This window comes from Pollachius pollachius, assembly GCF_949987615.1.
Source record: "Pollachius pollachius genome assembly, chromosome: 8".
Lineage (NCBI taxonomy): Eukaryota > Metazoa > Chordata > Actinopteri > Gadiformes > Gadidae > Pollachius > Pollachius pollachius.
In genome coordinates, this window is record NC_136941.1 from 21,063,296 (window position 1) to 21,082,315 (window position 19,020).

Here is a 19,020-nt window from a genome sequence, read left to right on the forward strand (position 1 = left end):
TCTATGCCCTCTGTTTGGCTGTAACCCTTTGCAACGTATCTTGCTTTAAATATTTTTCCCTTTTCAACATTTTCTCTCCCCATTTCCATTTCTCTCCCCTTTTTGCATCAGCTTTCTTATTTTTTACTTTTGCTGAATTTTCCCTCAGTGCACACATTGCAGTCTATCTTGGTGTTACCTGTGATTTTCATACTCTCTACCACATTTGGTAATTTTATCACAATCTACCATAGTCCGTTATTTTTAATATTGTCCGGGAGGAATTTTTGACTGACCTTGAATACAAATGTTTGTTCTTCCTCTTGGTGTTTTTGTCCATTTGCGATTTGTTTGACATCATCTTTGTGCTTGGTTTTTCTCCTGCATGCCTCGTCACTGTGTGTGGAGCTTCTGTGGTAGTTGCACCATTTTGGCGCACTACTTTGGCGGCACGCTTTTGCCATATGGCCACGATTTCCACATCCATAGTAAACGATAGACGACATGTCTTCTTTCATTACGTACAGTTACAGTTTCTGTGACAGACTACATCTGTCACAGAAACTAGGGGGGGGGGGATAAAAAGCGGGATAATGTACATAGAATGTCGCCGGTCATTATAGAAAATAAGCCCTGTCGGGGCTTATTTTCCCGATAATGACCGGCGTTCTGTACATTATCCCTTACATAACAGCACTCTCTCTCTCCCAACAGTCTTGGCTGTGCACTCTCATCCAAATACGTATTGTTTGTGGCGGAGGAAGGGGTAGATATTGTGGCATCCCGCCGCCGGACCTCGAACCGGGCGGGTCCGAGGTCACGCCGTAGACCGGGTTTACCGTCGCCAACCTCCAGCCGGCGACAGAGAGCACCACGTCTCTCCCCCCAATCAGCGCAATCGGAGACACCTGGCCGGAGGAAGGGAAAGGACCAGCGCCGGGCTTAAAAGGCGCACCAGACCGCACCAGCGAGGAAGTGCCACGGAGAGAGTCCGCACCAGCGAGGAAGTGCCAGGGAGAGAGTCCGCACCACGAGGAAGTGCCACGGAGAGAGTCCGCATAGCGCCGGGCAAGTGACACGGCGGGAGTGCTCGCTAGACCGGGAGAAGGGCGAAGCGACACGGAGGGATTCCGCACCACGCCGGCGAGCTAGAGGCTCACGGAGACCCTAGCACGAGTATACAGACTATTTACTCTCGGGAAATAAACGCCGAATGCGGCTTGAACCCCTGCTTTCTGTGTAATTCGTACCGGGTATCTGACAATCGGGGAAACGGGTTGCCACATATGGTGTAGAATGCAGGCAACTCGACCGCGCTACGGGCCGGGTTTGTGAGGGAACCCACTTCAGCCGGCATGCAGAACCCGGATGGGACCGCGGCGACGCCCGCCCAGCAGCAGCAGTGGGAGACCAGGGAGAGTCTGGCCCTCCTCTACGAGGCCGTACTACGGCTCACCGAACTCGCCGCCGCAACCGCCGCCGCGACCGCCGCCCCGAGGCAGCCGGAGACGACGCCGCCAGAGACGACGCGGCCCGAGATGAGGCCGTGGGAGGCGGGGCCGCGAGAGACAAGGCCGCGGGAGACGGGGCCGCGAGACGAGCCACGCCGGCAGCAGACGCAGCCATGCATGTGAGCGACCTGCTGGGCGCAGGGGAAAACGGGAAGCCCGACCATACCGGCGCGGGTAATGACCCAGGACATGCAGGCCCTCGTGGATACCGGCAGCGTGGTCACTCTCCTCCGCCCCGACTTGGCGGGCGGGAAGGGGGGCGCGCCCATAGAGGTGACCTGCATACACGGGGACACCCGGACGTTCGAGACCTGCCACGTCGTCATCCGGACCCAGCACGGGGTATTCACGACGCGGGCAGGGATCGTACCCCACCTACCGGTGCCGCTGCTAATCGGGAAGGACTGCCCGATCTTCCACCGGCTACAGGACCCGGCGCGTGAACTCCGGACCCGGAGAGAACCACCCCGCAGAGGGGTGAGGGGAGCTCAACAGGCCTACGGGGCCACCAGGCCTCCGTCGCCCCCTGGAGGGCGAACAGAGGAGGCTGAGCCCGCGGCCTCACAGGCACCAGAGGCCGTGGCGCTGCTCGAGGCCGACTCGGAGCCAGAGCTCGAGGCCGATCCGGGGGCCGACATCGACACCGGGCCCGCGACAGGGGCCTCGCCGGAGCCGGGGGCCGTGGCGCTGCTCGGGGCCGACTTGGAGCCGGGGCTCGGGGCCGAGCCAGGGGCCGGCGTCGGCACCGGGGCGGAGACGGTGGCGGCGGGGACGTCGGTCGGAGCAAGGGACTCCGCTGGAGGGGCGGAGGACGATCGCCTGTCCATGTCGATCCCCAGCGGGGACGCCGTCACGCTGGACGGGGATGGGGACGGCCTCCGTGGGACAGGTGGACCTGTGGGGCCTCCGGATCCCGACGGGAGCGCCGACGACCGCCTGGTCCCCTCTGGACCCACGGGCCACGGCGATGGCGACGACGACGACCTGATGGAGGTGGCCGGGGACCCCGGCCCCAGGGGTGCGTCGACCGCTGGGCCGCTGCGGCAGATCGCGTTGGGCCGCGGGTGGGCCGATCGGGCCCGGAGCCGGTGGAGGGCGGAGGGAGGTCGTCCTGGTCGCCGGCCGCGCCCCCCTGGGGCGGATGGCCGGAGCCGGGGACACCGGCGCACGAGTGACGCGGTGGTTCCGGGGCCCCCGAAACACCAGGTATTATCTTCTAGGGAGGGAGGTCATCCTGGTCACCAACCACGCCCCCCTGAAGTGAATGGCCGGAGCCAGGGACGCCAACGCTCGAGTGACGCGGTGGTTCCCAGCCCTCCAGAACGTCAGGTACTATCTCCTTGGGAGGGAGGTCATCCTGGTCACCAACCACGCCCCCCTGAAGTGGATGGCCGGAGCCAGGAACGCCGACGCCCTGTCACGCCGGGATGCCTGCCTGAGCGGGTTCACCGACGACCAGAGGCCTGAGCAAGCGGTGGAGGAGTGTGGCATCCCGCCGCCGGACCTCGGACCGGGCGGGTCCGAGGTCACGCCGTAGACCGGGTTTACCGTCGCCAACCTCCAGCCGGCGACAGAGAGCACCACGTCTCTCCCCCCAATCAGCGCAATCGGAGACACCTGGCCGGAGGAAGGGAAAGGACCAGCGCCGGGCTTAAAAGGCGCACCAGACCGCACCAGCGAGGAAGTGCCACGGAGAGAGTCCGCACCAGCGAGGAAGTGCCAGGGAGAGAGTCCGCACCACGAGGAAGTGCCACGGAGAGAGTCCGCATAGCGCCGGGCAAGTGACACGGCGGGAGCGCTCGCTAGACCGGGAGAAGGGCGAAGCGACACGGAGGGATTCCGCACCACGCCGGCAAGCTAGAGGCTCACGGAGACCCTAGCACGATTATACAGACTATTTACTCTCGGGAAATAAACGCCGAATGCGGCTTGAACCCCTGCTTTCTGTGTAATTCGTACCGGGTATCTGACAATCGGGGAAACGGGTTGCCACAATATAAAGACCGGACGAGAAACTGACGTCGCTGTGCTGTCCTCCTTCTTAATTGAAGGAGCAGGCAGAGTTCAGCTCTCTCCTGCTGGGCTTTCATTAAAATCAAATACATACAAATGTCGCTGCCGTTCAAGATGTGTCAGGTGTGCGCGAGAGAAATGCGGACGTACGTTTACCACTTTTGTAAATGCCACATATACAGTAGCATACATTCGGATCGCATGATAGGAATAGATCTATTACGATTAGAAATCTAATCGGATCAGAAGTGTCCATGTAAATTGTAATGATATGTATGTTCTGTATATATGTTATATGTTATGACCACTAGGTGGCAGTGTTGATTACTAGATCAGATGAAGCTAGACTTGAGAACGACAGAACAAGTGTAACGGGAGAACCATGAAGGCTGGTAAAATAAAGACACCTACTTAGAAATATCCAAAGTTGTTTATTTATAATTACATAACTTTACATGGTACCAGGAATGGATTCTATAAAGCCACCAGGGACTCTAAAACTTACCGGGAACCTCGACGCCAACTGAAAGACTTTTAAACAGCAGTTTGAGCTGTACCTTGCGGCCATCGGTGTGTCGGAGACGTCTAACAAGAGAAAAATAGCACTGTTGCTAACTGTTGCAGGGACCGAAGCAATAGAGGTGTATAACACGTTCACTTTTGACCCTGAAGAAGACAAGAACAAGCTGGATGCAGTACTCAAGCAGTTCGATGAACATTGTCTTGCTAAAAAGAATGAGACCTACGAAAGGTACGTTTTTAGATCACGACTGCAACGTGAAGGAGAGGCGTTCGACAGCTTCCTCACGGACCTGAAGCTAAAAGCTAGCACCTGTAATTTCAATGTATTGAAGGACTCATTGATTCGTGATCAAATTGTGTTCGGGGTCTGTGACAGGAAAGTCAGGGAAAAGATGTTGGGTGAGGCTGACCTGAACCTAGAGAAGGCAGTGAAAATATGCCAGGCGAGGGAGTTAGTTAGGCAGCATGCCGAAACGTTTGATGTTGCTGACAAAGGACTAGCTCAGCAGCCCGCTCAAATGCATGGTGACGTAGACGCAATTTCTTTCAAAGGAAAGTGGCGCGGGAAGGACCGAGATAGAGACACTAGGCACAAAGAAGGAACAGAGAGGAGCAGTGACAAAGAATTCAGAGAAAAGGAATTTACCTGCAAACGATGTGGAGGCCAGCACAAGGCCAGACAGTGCCCAGCATTTGGAAAAACCTGCTCCAGGTGTCATGGACAAAATCACTATGCTAGAATGTGTCTTTCAAGGGAGAAGGAACGAAAAGTCCGCGTAGTGAATGAAACAGATGACAGTGATTCGCAGAGTGATCCAGAGTTTGTGTACATGGTTACTGAGGGGGGCAGTGAAATAGAGGAGACTGGACAGCCAGTCAATGCAGATGAGACTGTGCGGCCAGTCAATGCAGTGCAAACAGATAAATGGGTGGCACCACTGTTAGTTAATGGGACAGTGGTGTTGTTCAGACTAGACACAGGGGCAAAAGCCAACCTGATCAGTTTAAAGGACATTAAAGCACTTAAAGAGAAGCCAAAAATACAGAAACGCACTGTCCCACTGAAAACATATCATGGACAGCCAATTGAAACCAAGGTGGTGTGCCGGCTTAAAATGTGTGTGAAAGGCAAGACACAAAACCTCATGTTTGTAGTGGTTCCTGATGACCACGAATCGTTGCTCGGAGACAGAGCATGTGAGGACCTGGAGCTGGTCAAGAGGGTCTACCAGCTCAACAGTGAAAAGGTGTCAGACACCGACACAGGAAAGGAATCCGTAAATGATATAGTGCACAGGTTTCCAGAACTGTTCAAGGGCCATGGAACGCTGCCTTTCACATATAAGATCCAACTAAAAAGTGATGCCACGCCAGTCATACATGCGCCGCGGAGAGTACCAGCACCGCTCAGAGACAGTCTGAAAAAGGAGCTGGACAGAATGATGGATCTGGGAGTAATTCGGCCCATCGAGGAGCCCACAGACTGGGTGAACTCCATCACATGTGTGAAAAAACCCAATGGTGAGTTAAGAGTGTGCCTAGACCCCAAAGATCTCAATGAGAACATTAAAAGAGAGCATTACCAGATACCAAAAAGGGAAGAGATCACAAGTGAAATGGCAGGGGCGAGATATTTTAGCAAACTAGATGCATCTCATGGTTTCTGGCAACTGAAACTGGACTCTGAGAGTAGCAAGTATTGCACATTCAACACACCTTTCGGAAGATACAGTTTTCTTCGATTGCCATTTGGAATAAAATCGGCCCCCGAGATTTTTCATAGGGCGATGGAATCGATCATAGAGGGGCTAGAGGGCACCCGTGTGTACATCGATGATTTAATAGTATGGGGCTCAACACTAGCACAACATAATGAAAGGCTGCTGAATCTCCTGAAAAGGATTCAGTTGAGCGGTCTGAAACTGAACGAAAGCAAATGTCAGTTCGGGGTCACAGAGATCACTTTCTTAGGTGACAAGCTGTCCGGAGAGGGTGTAGAGCCAGACCACTCCAAAGTACAGGCTATTCTTGACATGCCTGCCCCTATGGACAAGAAGGGGGTACTGCGAGCTATGGGAATGGTGAACTTTTTAGGGAAGTTTATTCCAAATCTATCCGCAAAAACACTGACAATCAGAGGTCTGCTGCAAAAAGACAGAGGATTTGAGTGGACTGACAGCCACAGCAAAGAATGGGAGAAGCTCAAAGAGACACTTAGCCAAGAACCAGTGCTTACCTTCTTTGATCCCTCTCGAAAAACCAAAGTCTCCACAGATGCATCCAAACACGGATTGGGCGCAGTGCTGCTCCAAGCTGACAACGATGGCCACTGGAGACCAGTGGCATATGCATCAAGATCAATGACGGAGACGGAAACAAGGTATGCCCAAATTGAAAAAGAGACCCTAGGGTTAGTGTTTGGATGCGAGAAGTTTCATGGATACATATATGGGCTGCCTACTTTCACATCAGAAACAGATCACCAACCACTCATCTCTATCTACAAAAATAACCTGAATGACATGTCTCCCAGGATTCAACGTATGATGATGAGGTTACAAAGATATGATATGGATCTAATCTACACGCCAGGGAAATACATAGTTCTGGCTGATGCACTGTCTCGAGCACCCGCGCCGCCCCAAGCAGCTGTGCAATCAAGAGAGGCACAAACAAAATCGTCAGAAGAGCTTGAAAGGCATGTAAACTTAATTGTCTCTTCTCTCCCAGTGTCAGACATGGTGCTCAAGAAGATTGCACAGGAAACTGAACAAGATGAGACACTGCAGGCAGTGGCAGCGAAACTCCAAAAAGGGTGGACAAAAGGCACACTCCCACAATACTATTCAATCAGGGCAGAGCTGAGTGTGGCAAACGGCCTACTGCTGAGACAAAATAGGATCATCATCCCAGCATCTAAGCGGAAAGATATGCTCAGCAGAATCCACGAGGGGAACCTTGGCATAGAAAAATGCAGAGCAAGAGCACGAGAAGCGGCCTACTGGCCAGGTATAAACAGAGACATTGAGACACTGATTAGTAAGTGTGATACATGCCAAAGACACACAAGCAAGCCAAAGACCCAATGTGGATCCCAGAAATGCCGACTGAGCCATGGCAAAAAGTTGGAACAGATCTCTTTCATGTAAATGGAAAGGACATTCTCTTAGTGATTGATTATCACTCAAACTATCCTGAAGTAGCACAACTGAACAGCACATCTGCCAGTGCTGTTATAACTTGCATGAAAAGCATCTTTGGCAGACATGGCATTCCCCAGATAGTCCAAAGTGACAATGGTCCGCAGTACAGCAGCCAAGAGTTTCAAATGTTTGCAGAGGAGTATGGGTTCCAACACACTACATCGAGCCCTCTCTATCCAAAGGCGAATGGTAAGGCAGAGAAAGGAGTGGAAATCGTTAAAAGACTTCTAAAAGCTGCAGAGACAAAATCAGACCCTTACCTTGCACTGTTGACCTATCGGTCTTCTCCTCTGGGATGTGGAGCATCACCCTCAGAGCTCCTCATGAACCGAAAACTGCGCAACACATTACCACACATGCCAAGAAAGAAGAAAAACAGAGTACTCACACAAAAGCACATGCAGCTGAAGTGGGCACAGAAGAAGCATCATGACAAGACGGCCAGGAGTCTCACACCTCTCTCAGAACACGACGTGGTCAGAATCGATGAGCCCCACACATGGAACAGAAAAGCAGTGGTGCTCAAAGAGGTCGGTCCGAGGTCGTACACAGTCAGAACGGAGGATGGACATGTATTCCGGAGGAACCGCAGATGCCTGCTCAGGACTCAAGAGACATTTAGAAAGCAGTCACATGCAGAAGTGACAAACCCTCCTGATGCACACCAGGATGTGCAGCCCACAGAGCATCAAACACCAACATCAGAGACAGGGGCACCTGTCTGCCGTAAGTCTAGCAGAGCTAGAAGATCAAGAGTGATGATGGACTTGTGAGAGTATGTGTGGTTTACATATGTGAGTGTTGCTTAACCTGAGAATAGTCTTAAAGTAAAGGTTATGGTAACATTGAAAAAGAAATAATAATACTGTTTATTACCTTGGTTTCCTGAAATAAGAGGATATCCTGTTTATTGCTACTGTTGCATATCTGTTACTTACTTTATTACCTACCGTTACTTACTAGTGTTACCTGAAAGAAGAGGTTTTAATGTTCATTACCACTGTTACCTGAAAGAGAAATAGTACAGTTAATTTACACAGTACAGTCAATTAAGGTTACTTTCTAAAACCTGTTATCTGAAAGAAGGGATTAATTGTTAACCTTGTTTACCTGTAAGAAAAGCTTTAGGTGTGGTAGCCCTTACTGTGTTTAATAGGTTTAGGTGTAGCTTCCAGGTCTAGTCTTGATATAGCCTTGGGCCTACTATTATTTGACATTTAACCTCAGAGAAAGGAGGATGTAATTATATGTATGTTCTGTATATATGTTATATGTTATGACCACTAGGTGGCAGTGTTGATTATTAGATCAGATGAAGCTAGACTTGAGAACGACAGAACAAGTGTAACGGGAGAACCATGAAGGCTGGTAAAATAAAGACACCTACTTAGAAATATCCAAAGTTGTTTATTTATAATTACATAACTTTACATAAATGCGGCTAATGAGTCACCAGCACCGTGTTTGGACAGGCCGAACACCCGGGGCTGCACTCGCCCCTCTTTCAGTCTGCCGTTGGATGAGTCGCCGGCTCTACGGCTGTAAGGATATCCAATTAAACACACACTCGTTGCTGTATATTTATTTATTCGTTTGTTTACATTTTAAAAGGAAACAAAATTTATTTTTCAATTTAGTATTTTAACAAAAGGCTGTTTTTTATTCATCATTTGTTTTATAAGTTATTGTGTTGGTGTTACAAAGTTATGGATAACTTTGAGTGGGAGCTGGGTACGGATACCCTTTAAGGCTGCACCTGAGACAGTGTGTGTCAGCTGTATTAATAGTAACTTTGCGTGAGAAAAGGTTAGGTATGAATACCTCACAAGGCTGCACCTGAAACAATGTGTGTCAGGTGTATTATCAGTAACTTTGAGTGGAAGCTGGGTGTGGGTATCTCACAAGGCTGCACCTGACAGTGTGTGTCCGCTGTATTATTGGTAACTTTGCGTGGGAAAAGGTTAGGTATGCATACCTCACAAGGCTGCACATGAGACAGTGTGTCCGCTGTATTATCAGTAACTAAGAGTGGAAGCTGGGTATGGGTATCCCACAAGGCTGGATTTGAGACAGTGTGTGTCTTATTATCAGTAACTGTAAGTGGGAGCTGGGTGAGCTGGGTACCAATAATCACTCAAGCTCACCCAGCTCCCACTCAAAATTACTGATTATACAGCGGACACACACTGTCTCAGGTGCAGCCTTGTGTGGCATCTTTACCCACCTCCCTCATAGTTACCGATCACTTTGAGTGGGAGCAGAGTACGGATACCCCACAAGGCTGCACCTGAGTCATTATGTGTCAGCTGTATTATTGGTTACTTTGAGTGGGAGCTGGGTGAGCTGGGTAAGGATACCCCACAAGGCTGCACCTGAGACCGTGTGTGTCCGCTGTATTATCAGTAACTTTGAATTAGGGCTGGGCGATATGACGATATATATCGTGTGATGATACAAAAAACGTCTATCGTTTCATATGATGCTCTATCGTTTATATCGTCTTGCCGCAAATCACACTCTTTATGGTAATATTTTTCGTCATTTGGACGACGCTTTACATTCTTCCACACGGCACGTGAAGGCAACACAAACAAACACGGAGGAGAGTGAACGTGACAATTCTGAACAGGAGAAGGACTCAGACGACCAGCCAAGACAAAGTGAGCTTGTACCTAAAAGAGGGGCTACTTCTATCGCATGGACGTGGTTTTGGTTTGAAAAGTTGGACACTGACCAGAAAAACGTACTTTGTAAAGTATGCCGCAAACCGGTCCCCTCACCAGACTCAAACACCACCAACCAATTTTACCACCTACGAAAGAATCACGACAAACAGTACGGAGAGTACGGAAGAGCATTAGGGCCACGGAGTAATATATTAATTCTAAATCTCTGAGAAAAAAAGTCAACATTTTCGAGAAAAAAGTCAAAATTTTCGAGAAAAAAGTCAAAAATTTCGAGAAAAAAAGTCGAAATTTTCGAGAAATAAAGTCAAAAGTTTTGAGAAAAAAGGTCGAAATTTTCGAGAAAAAAGTCGAAATTTTCGAGAAAAAAGTCAGAAATGTAGGCTACCAGGAAGAACCAGGTCATTCAGAGCTGGAGCTGACAGACTTCGTGTCCTGGCATAGTGCTGCTGAAATGGAGGATTTCATTAAATGTTACTTCGAGATTGGATTATCTAACAAAGAGATCCTTGCAGTCTTAGCACAGAATCACAGTATTGTGATTTCTATTCGGACCTGGAAGAGGCGGTGTCGTGAACTTGGACTGTGTAGGAGGCGAAATCAGTCGGACATAGACAATGTGATAGCCTTCGTGCAGGAGGAACTGCATGGGAATGGACAGATGCAGGGGAATCGTTGGCTACACCTACGAGCTATCCAGAGGGGGTTTGTGGTGTCTCAAAGGACTATAAGGCTGATACTCAGGGCACTTGATCCTCGTGGGGTGGAAATTAGACGGGCACGTCGTCTGAGGCGGCGTGAGTACACAACCCCGGGGCCTAACGCACTGTGGCACATGGATTCATACGATAAGTTGAAGCCATTTGGAATTTGCATTAACGGATGCATTGATGGCTACAGTCGGTACGTATTGTGGATGGAGGCGTATACCACCAACAATGACCCTAAAGTCATTGCCTCATATTACACCAAGTGCATCGAACGTGTGGGGGGCTGTCCGGAGCGGCTGCGAGCAGATAGGGGGACTGAGAATGGCCACGTCGAGGGCATGCAAGTCTTCCTTAGAAGAGAGCACTCCGATGCATTTGCAGGCATCAAAAGTTTCTTGTATGGCCGCAGCACTGCAAACCAGCGCATTGAGTCATGGTGGGGTATCCTTCGCAAACAGAGCGTGCAGTTTTGGATGAACCTCTTCAAATCATTGCAAGATGCTGGCCACTTCTCCGGCGATGCCTTGGATAAGAGCCTAATGCAATTCTGCTTCCTCGAACTAGTTCAGGTAGGCTATGCTACTGTTTGCATCATCACCCAATGTGAGAATCGATTTAATCAAAATGCCATTTAAAATGAAACATACAATATGGTGTACCGCAATTAGGCAAGTGCGAACCCCGATGTGACATGGCTAAGTGAGTCCTATCGTGGGTATGCAAAAACTCATTATTCGGAGATGTATTACTTCTGTTAGGCCTACATGCAATACACATTAAGGGTGACTTCAATTCTCTGCAAAGGACCTGGGGAAACAAAGTAGTTTAGTAGGCTAGTTACAGGTACATAATAAAAAACACACGACTATAGGATCCATTACATGTGAAAACATAAAAAAAAAATTTATTAATAGTCTTCAGGCCAGTGTAATCTAATATTACTGCATTACCATTAACTCGCATGGAATTATGGGATCACTCAATGTGCTGAAACTTCTACAACCCTCTGCTGAAACTGCAGGCGTAGATTGTTTGCTTATAAACTCGCACTGCGCAGAAACGAAACTTAATTTAGCCTAATTCATTCAACCGTGCAGAAACCAAATGTGTGTATTATATCATTTTAATTTCATTTGCATTGTCTTGCAGAAAGAGCTGGATGAAGTTGTGCAGACATGGAATACTCATAGAATCAGACCAGCTACATCCAGGGGTCAGTCTGGAGGTCGTCCAATCCTACTTTACACAGCCCCGCAGATTTCTGGTGGGGAGGACAGACTGAAGTTATTTAATCAAGAGGAGGTTGACCTTTGTAAGGAGGAGTGCACACCCAAGGGTCAATTGCCTTGTGATGAAACAGTCTACGATCTGTCCACATTGCTGGTACAAGAAAATGGATGGAACACTCCTAAAGATGCGTTTGAAGCTGCTGAACTGTACACACTGTTACGAGAGGAGATACAAAATAATCTTTGAGGATTTCACCTACTCGTCTGTGCCCACAGTTTGGGTGCATCAGCACTTGCTGTGTACTTGGAGAGACTTTTGATTGCCATTGCCACTGAGCAAGCCTCCACTTTACCCATCCACTCGTACACACACACACACACAGTGGTACTTGGAGAGACTTTTGATTGCAATTGCCACTGAGCAAGCCTCCACTTAACCTGCCCACTCGTATTGTTTCTAACCTGCGGGAAGGGACACCTCACCTGTTTAGCTGGGGTTGGGATAGTCTTGGGGTGGTGACTAGTTGGGTCGTACACATTAACACACCAGTTAAACACCCTTCAGGCACCCTGACAATCTGCAGATCCTGAAGCTCACTCTAGCAAGTGACTGCTAAATAGGAATGTCCCTTGAATATCCCCTTGGGGATTAATAAAGTATCTATCTATCTATCTATCTATCTATCTAGGAAACCACCTGCTGCCACACGACAGCACTAATCCTACTAGGCATTGGGCAAGGGGGAGTCAGATCCTGTCCTGCTCAGTCCTCCCTAGGTTAGCGTAGAGGTTTAATCCCTACAAGACTGTGGCAATACCCTATCTGCTACACTTTAATAGGTTAACACAGTAGAGATGACTGTGTAGTGTGACATCCCAAGAGGCCAATGAGCCAGGGCAGGGGTGTATAACAGGGATGTATAAAATAACGATAATAGTTGTAATGTTAGGTGCAATAGATTAATATAATGCAGTTCTTAACTAATGGGAATATTATTTAGCTTGTTTTTCTTCATTTTGGTATACATTAGTTATTCAATGATTTATTTTGTTCTACTGTATACTTTTCCTGACAACCTGCTGCCGCCCCCCCTATCATGTCGTGGCCCCCCAGGGGCCCCCGGCCCCTTCTTTGAAAACAGCTGAGCTAGAGGGCTTTTTGAGAGGCAGAAACTCTCAGTATGAGGGTGGAGTTTGGGGAGACACATACACTCAGCTTCATGCACTCTTGTTCTTGACTGGACTCTGCTGTGTGGAGCATTCACTGAAAACGTACCTGTGATTCTGGCCTTGGGAATTGTACTGAAACTTACTTACCTGTGGATTGAGTTTCTCTGTTACTGGGCTGAAGATCGTATGTATTGTTGAATGAACTGAAAGTAAGATTTTGTTTGTTCTGTGAAAATGATATTGTTGGACTGAAGGAAACCTACCTTTAAGTTTGTTGTTCAAGAGCCAGAGACATTGTTTGAGTTTGACTTTTCAAATTCAACCCTCATTAAATGAATTTTGAACATTTACAGTTTTTCATACGGTACAGTACAGCTCAATGAGCACAGTAGTACAGTATTGCCTGTGGGCTATTCTGTAGGGCTGTGAAAATAAAGTATGTTTCAAGTATTTGGTGAAAGTATTCCTACTTTGTATTCATACACAAATCTTAGTTCCATGGAGAAGGGTGTACTAGTATATTGTAGTGTTTATGCTATCCCTTATTCTTTGTACATATTCCATAATTACCCCAAAGTAGCTCTGTACATTCCTGCAACTAGAGTCTGATACAATACAAAATTAACACTAGGGATTTGTACATTAAGGGGAAAATGGCACTCCCTGCCTTTGAGGGCAAAATAGCAGTGCAGTTCCTCACATCCTCGAATCATCCACAAAATGGCACTGTAATGCCATGAAAGTTTATGTACATTTTATGAAGTACGTGTATTGTCACATTTTTGTTTGACACATTGAATTGCTTTTTCAAAAAAGACCCCTTGTATGTTGTTTTCTTACTTTTCAAAGATCCCATGACTGCAGACCGCAGTATCTATTACCATTTTAATAAAGACAACTATGTAAACTATTTATAAAGCATTTAATGGAAATGATTTTTGCAGAAAACAGCACAAGTACAGTATAATGGTGCAATGTGCAATCAATACATATGCCTACAAAAACCATTCAAGGCAGTACACCTGTAAAATTGGCTGTGCGTTAAGATAGTAGAGAATACTTCAGTATTTTGATATTCAAACAGAACTGTTTCCAAAGACCTATAAAACCATCCCTGAGCAATAATGCATTCAAAAACCATTCAAGACAGTCATGCTGAAATGCACAGACGTTAACTAGAGTTCATTGAACATTGCTTGAAATATATTGAACTAAACATAGCTTGAGCTATGTTATAAGTACACCTGTAAAATTGGCTGTAAAAATACATAAGTATTGCGATATTCACACAGAACTGTTTCCTAAGACCTATAAAATCATCTCTGAGCAATAATGCATGCAACAGGGCAAGCATTCTGCAAACATCAGAAAACTAAACAATGTCCATTACCCAGATGTTGCTGTCTAAGACTTTATTGAATTCTGACCTAAACTCTGGGAAGTTGTCAAAACTATCTGACAGTTCCAACACACATCCACATGTGTGACCAATGGGTCTTCTGGAGAAGTCTGACATTTTTGTAAAGACAACCTGGATTTTGCTACAAATTATTACATCGCTGCCTGTAGTAAAACGCAGAAATTTTCCAAGACGTTCGTCATCTGATTCTCTTAGGTACCGTCTCAGGTGGTTTACCACCTCCTGCTGCTTTGCGGTGGTGACCTGTTCAAATTCCAGGAGGCCTTGGACTCTCCTGGGAGTGGGTTTGATTGCCTCATAGTGTGCCCGCAGCTCATCAATGCCGATCATTCCCTTTGTCACCTCTTTCCAGCAGTCCATAACGTATCTTGGTTTTTGAATGAGATCTTTATGGGCGATTTCCTCCAAGATCTGTGGCAGTGTGTGGGCGTTGACAGCCTTTCTGCACTCGTATGCCTCCAGCACATCCATGAGGTCATTGTAATCCACCTTTGAGAAATCCTCAAGTGCTGCTTTGAGGATGACCTTGTCCTGAGAACTGACATAGTTCAGGAAACTATCCAGGATGTCACAGCACACACATCCATGAAAGAAGTCCTCCATCAGAGGAAGAGCTAATTTTATAGGCAAGTACTGACAGGTGTAAAAACCTGACAGCAAAATTCTGCCAATGGCCTGCCAGGTCTCGCGGTTAAAGTCGTGCCTAATAAACGGAACTTTTACTGTTGTTCCAACAGTACAGCGATCATAGAATTCTTCCCAAAAGGCGCAGTAAACATCTCTGACAACCCCTTCACCAATCCCCTTTTCCACACTGTTGTCTGGAAGAATTCTCCTAAAAACGAATTGTTGCGTGAGCACAGCAGGATCCATGAACTCCTTAATCAACTCGTTCAGGCAATTACCATGGTGTATTTCTATTATTCTGGTAGCACTGGCTTGTGATGTGGTGGCAGGTGGTTGTGCATCGTGGGATACAGGCGATGGTTGTGCTGAAGAGGCATCGTGGGATACAGGCGACGGTTGTGCTGAAGAGGCATCGTGGGATACAGGCGATGGTTGTGCTGAAGAGGCATCGTGGGATACAGGCGATGGTTGTGCTGAAGAGGCATCGTGGGATACTGTGGAGAGCAGTTCGTCAGGTGGAGCGTCCATCACTAGAAATGAGGAGGAAGAACCTGGTGATGGCTGCAGCTCAAACACAAACTCAAAGGGCTCTGTGTCATCATCATCACCATCAATGTCACCACCCGGACTTCCTGGACCAAAGGTCACTTCCTCATCCTCATCCTCAATTGCAATTACCTTAGCGGTAGTTGCAATGTAAAATCGCAAACGAGCCATGCACAAAGTGTCGTAGATAAACCCAACAGTAAGATCCTTTTGCACAGGGTTTTGTTTGTAGTCCCTGAGTTCAAAGTTAAACCCCGATTCATGTCCTTTTGATGACATTCCATCTGGAAAGAAGAGCTTCTTTCCTCTTTGTAGAACCTCATTCATGCCACATTCAACTCCAATAGGTACCATTCTGGTCCCGCCTCCCTGCCTTGCTCTGATTTGCTTCATTTTTCCTCCCTCACAGTGCAACCATCCAATTTCAATTTTTCGGTGGCTTGCCTTACGCCTCTTATTTGAAGTAGGTGCTGATGTACCACCTGGTTCTGCATTTTGTTTTCTGTTTTCCTCAGCTTTTCTTTCATTTTGCTTGTTCCTGAGTTTTTCAAAAAGACCAATTTTGTGCTTCTGAAGAGCAGTCCCAGTTCTGCAAAAATTCCTCAGAGCTAGACGATCCCCGAATGATGAAAGGTACTTTGCCAGGTCATCGTCTTCCATCAACGGGATTATGTCTTTGTCAATCTGTAAAATCACAAACCAAATCGAATGTAAGTTGTTTTTCTCTTACAATAAAATATGGTGTGTGTGTGTGTGTGTGTGTGTGTGTGTGTGTGTGTGTGTGTTTGTGTGTGTGTGTGTGTGTGTGTGTAATTGAATTGATAGGTTCCAATTTCTATAACTCCTGGAAGCTGAAAATTTGACAACACCAGAAAAATGAGACTGTTTCAATTTCAAGTAGTTAGTGTGTAGCATGTGTAATGTAATACCAGTATAGATGTATTTTCCTGTCGACAACTCATTAAAGCCATTAATGTATAAAAAGTTGGCAACAAAAGTGAGGACACCTCAGAGTGAAAAGGTTCTTATCAAACTGTGCATAAAATATGTACACTACACCCATGGACTTGACATTCAAAGGTGATGATTGCCCAAACACATCCCTACTTTTTGTTTTGACATGATAGATCTCTGACATTGGTAACTTAGTTGTTATCAACTTGTTCATAACGCAGCCCATAAAATGAATACTATTTACCCATACCCATTTTCTAATGGAATCCCCCACCAACTCCCTGATGTTGACATCACTGGGCTGTTGAAAAGTTACACATCTGCTCTCCTCCTCCTTCCACATACAATGGATGCACCACACATGCTCAAATTAGTATCAAATACCTATACACACTTGCTCAGTCCAACAAGGCAGTGGTGGTCAACATAATGGTGTTAACTTTAGTCTTCATCAAGATGTATAACTGGGCAAATGATATTTTAGTAGTAGCACATGTCAGGGATGTGCAACCACAGCTAATGCCACTATTGTATGGATTAAATGTTGTTTTTAGTGGATTGTCTATGAACCATATTAATTGCTTTACATTAATTGCCAATTACTAATTAATTTATGAGCATTAGCTGTGGTTGTACCACCTGACGTCTGAGCCAAAAAAAACATCATTGACCAAACTACACGTGTAATAAAAAGTGTTCTAAGGCATCAACCCCCATTTAGTGTTTACATTACCGTACATGTACACATTCATATCCAGAAAAGCACAACCTGACATTTGTCATCTGAACACTTTACCTTGTCCTCTTCCAAGTGTTGTATTTCATGTTCTGGGGCTCTTCTCTGACGTAAGAAATCTGACACACTGAGACAGCCTAGAAAAGAGATGGCATATGCTGTAATTAACAAGGACAGAATGAAATTTCATTGTCAAAAAGTGCAGTGATATTCTGTTGAACTCAAACCCTTCACCTGGAGTACACTCGTCCTATGTGTAGTGTCCCCCCCCCCTTCTACGGCTTTGTGCAACATAACTTTAGCAATTGCATTAAGGCAACACATTTATGTTTACTACAGGGGATCTAGTAGGCACATTTCGTTGCACTGCTGCTATAACTCTTATATTATTACAATGTTAGGTCTATTTTAATTGTCCATATATTTATACTAGTACTGTTATTATTATCACTATGCTTACTTTTTGTACTGTAGCCTACATATTTATTGCTGGTGACTAGAAAGTAATCTTGCACTGTTGCACTGTGGAGTTTTTTTTATTTACTATGCTTACATTTTACATTTTGTACTGTACATATTTATTTCACTAGAATTTAATCTTGCACTGTTGCACTGTTGGACTTATTTGCACTACCAACTTGACACACACCTCATACTGGATCACAGTACCAATCCTCAGTAGCCTACATTCATGCACATCTTATCCATAGTAGGCTATTTTACTGCTCCCTTAGTCATGTTGATTTGCTTTGTATTTCGTCTGGCGTGCGGTAGGCTACCTTGCATTATATTATTAAACGCATTTCCAAAGCCAAGTAGTTTTACATGTCCAAACGACGTAGGCTACTGCGGCCAAGTTGTCTGGTTGAAATCCACGAAGCAGTCACAGGCTAAGTTAGCCACACGGCACAAACTAGCCGAATAGTTGTGGCTAGCCAAACAACACCCGCGGCATCATCTAACCGCACTCCCACTCGCCTCATATAGGGTACTGCTTGAGTATCACAGAATGCAGCATAAACATGTATTATCTACCCACCTGCCGCAGCCATGGCTCCCCGGTTCCTCCAGTCGAACCACCAAGCGGAATGCGTGTGTCTCTCTGCCACTCCGTCTCAGCCATTGACATCTACTGGCCGCCAGTGAATGTCACTGCCGTGGAGGGTTGCATTCTACAGATTTCTGACTTTTTTTCTCGAAAGTTTTGACTTTTTTCTCGAAAATTTCGACTTTTTTTCTCGAAAATTTTGACTTTTTTCCTCAAAACTTTTGACCTTTTTTCTCGAAAATTTCGACTTTTTAAAATTTCGATTTTTTTTCTCGAAAATTTTGGCTTTTTTCTCGAAAATTTTGACTTTTTTTCTCAGAGATTTAGAATTAATATATTACTCCGTGGCCCTAATGCTCTTCCGTACTCTTCCGTAGGAAACAGCCTGTTTCCCGATTTTGGTTTTCTCATTTCAAAACGAAAATCCATTGGCCGCAAAGTACACGGACCTTTATGCTTAAATAACCCTTTTGTAAGCATAATAACACGTTTGAATTGAAAGAAACAGAAATATTCACTTGTCAAGTTTTTATGCGTGCAAAATGCTTTTCAGAGCGAGAGAAGCACTTTTTGACCAACAATACGATTCTAACCTTACAATGTTGATATTGCTCAAAACTAATGGAATTCACTCCCAAATGGTGGTTTATGCTTAAATAACCCTTTTG

The 19,020-nt window shown here is 46.4% G+C and overlaps 1 long non-coding RNA gene across 1 annotated transcript; it reads right to left on the reverse strand.

Moving 5' to 3' along the window:
- Nucleotides 1–16,102: 16,102 nt before the first annotated feature.
- On the reverse strand, nt 16,103–18,455 carry LOC307078853. Its single transcript, XR_013812013.1, has 3 exons — nt 18,344–18,455; nt 17,365–17,441; nt 16,103–16,298 (listed from the first exon to the last, which is right to left on the reverse strand). It is a non-coding gene; the product is annotated as an uncharacterized lncRNA (long non-coding RNA).
- Nucleotides 18,456–19,020: the final 565 nt, after the last annotated feature.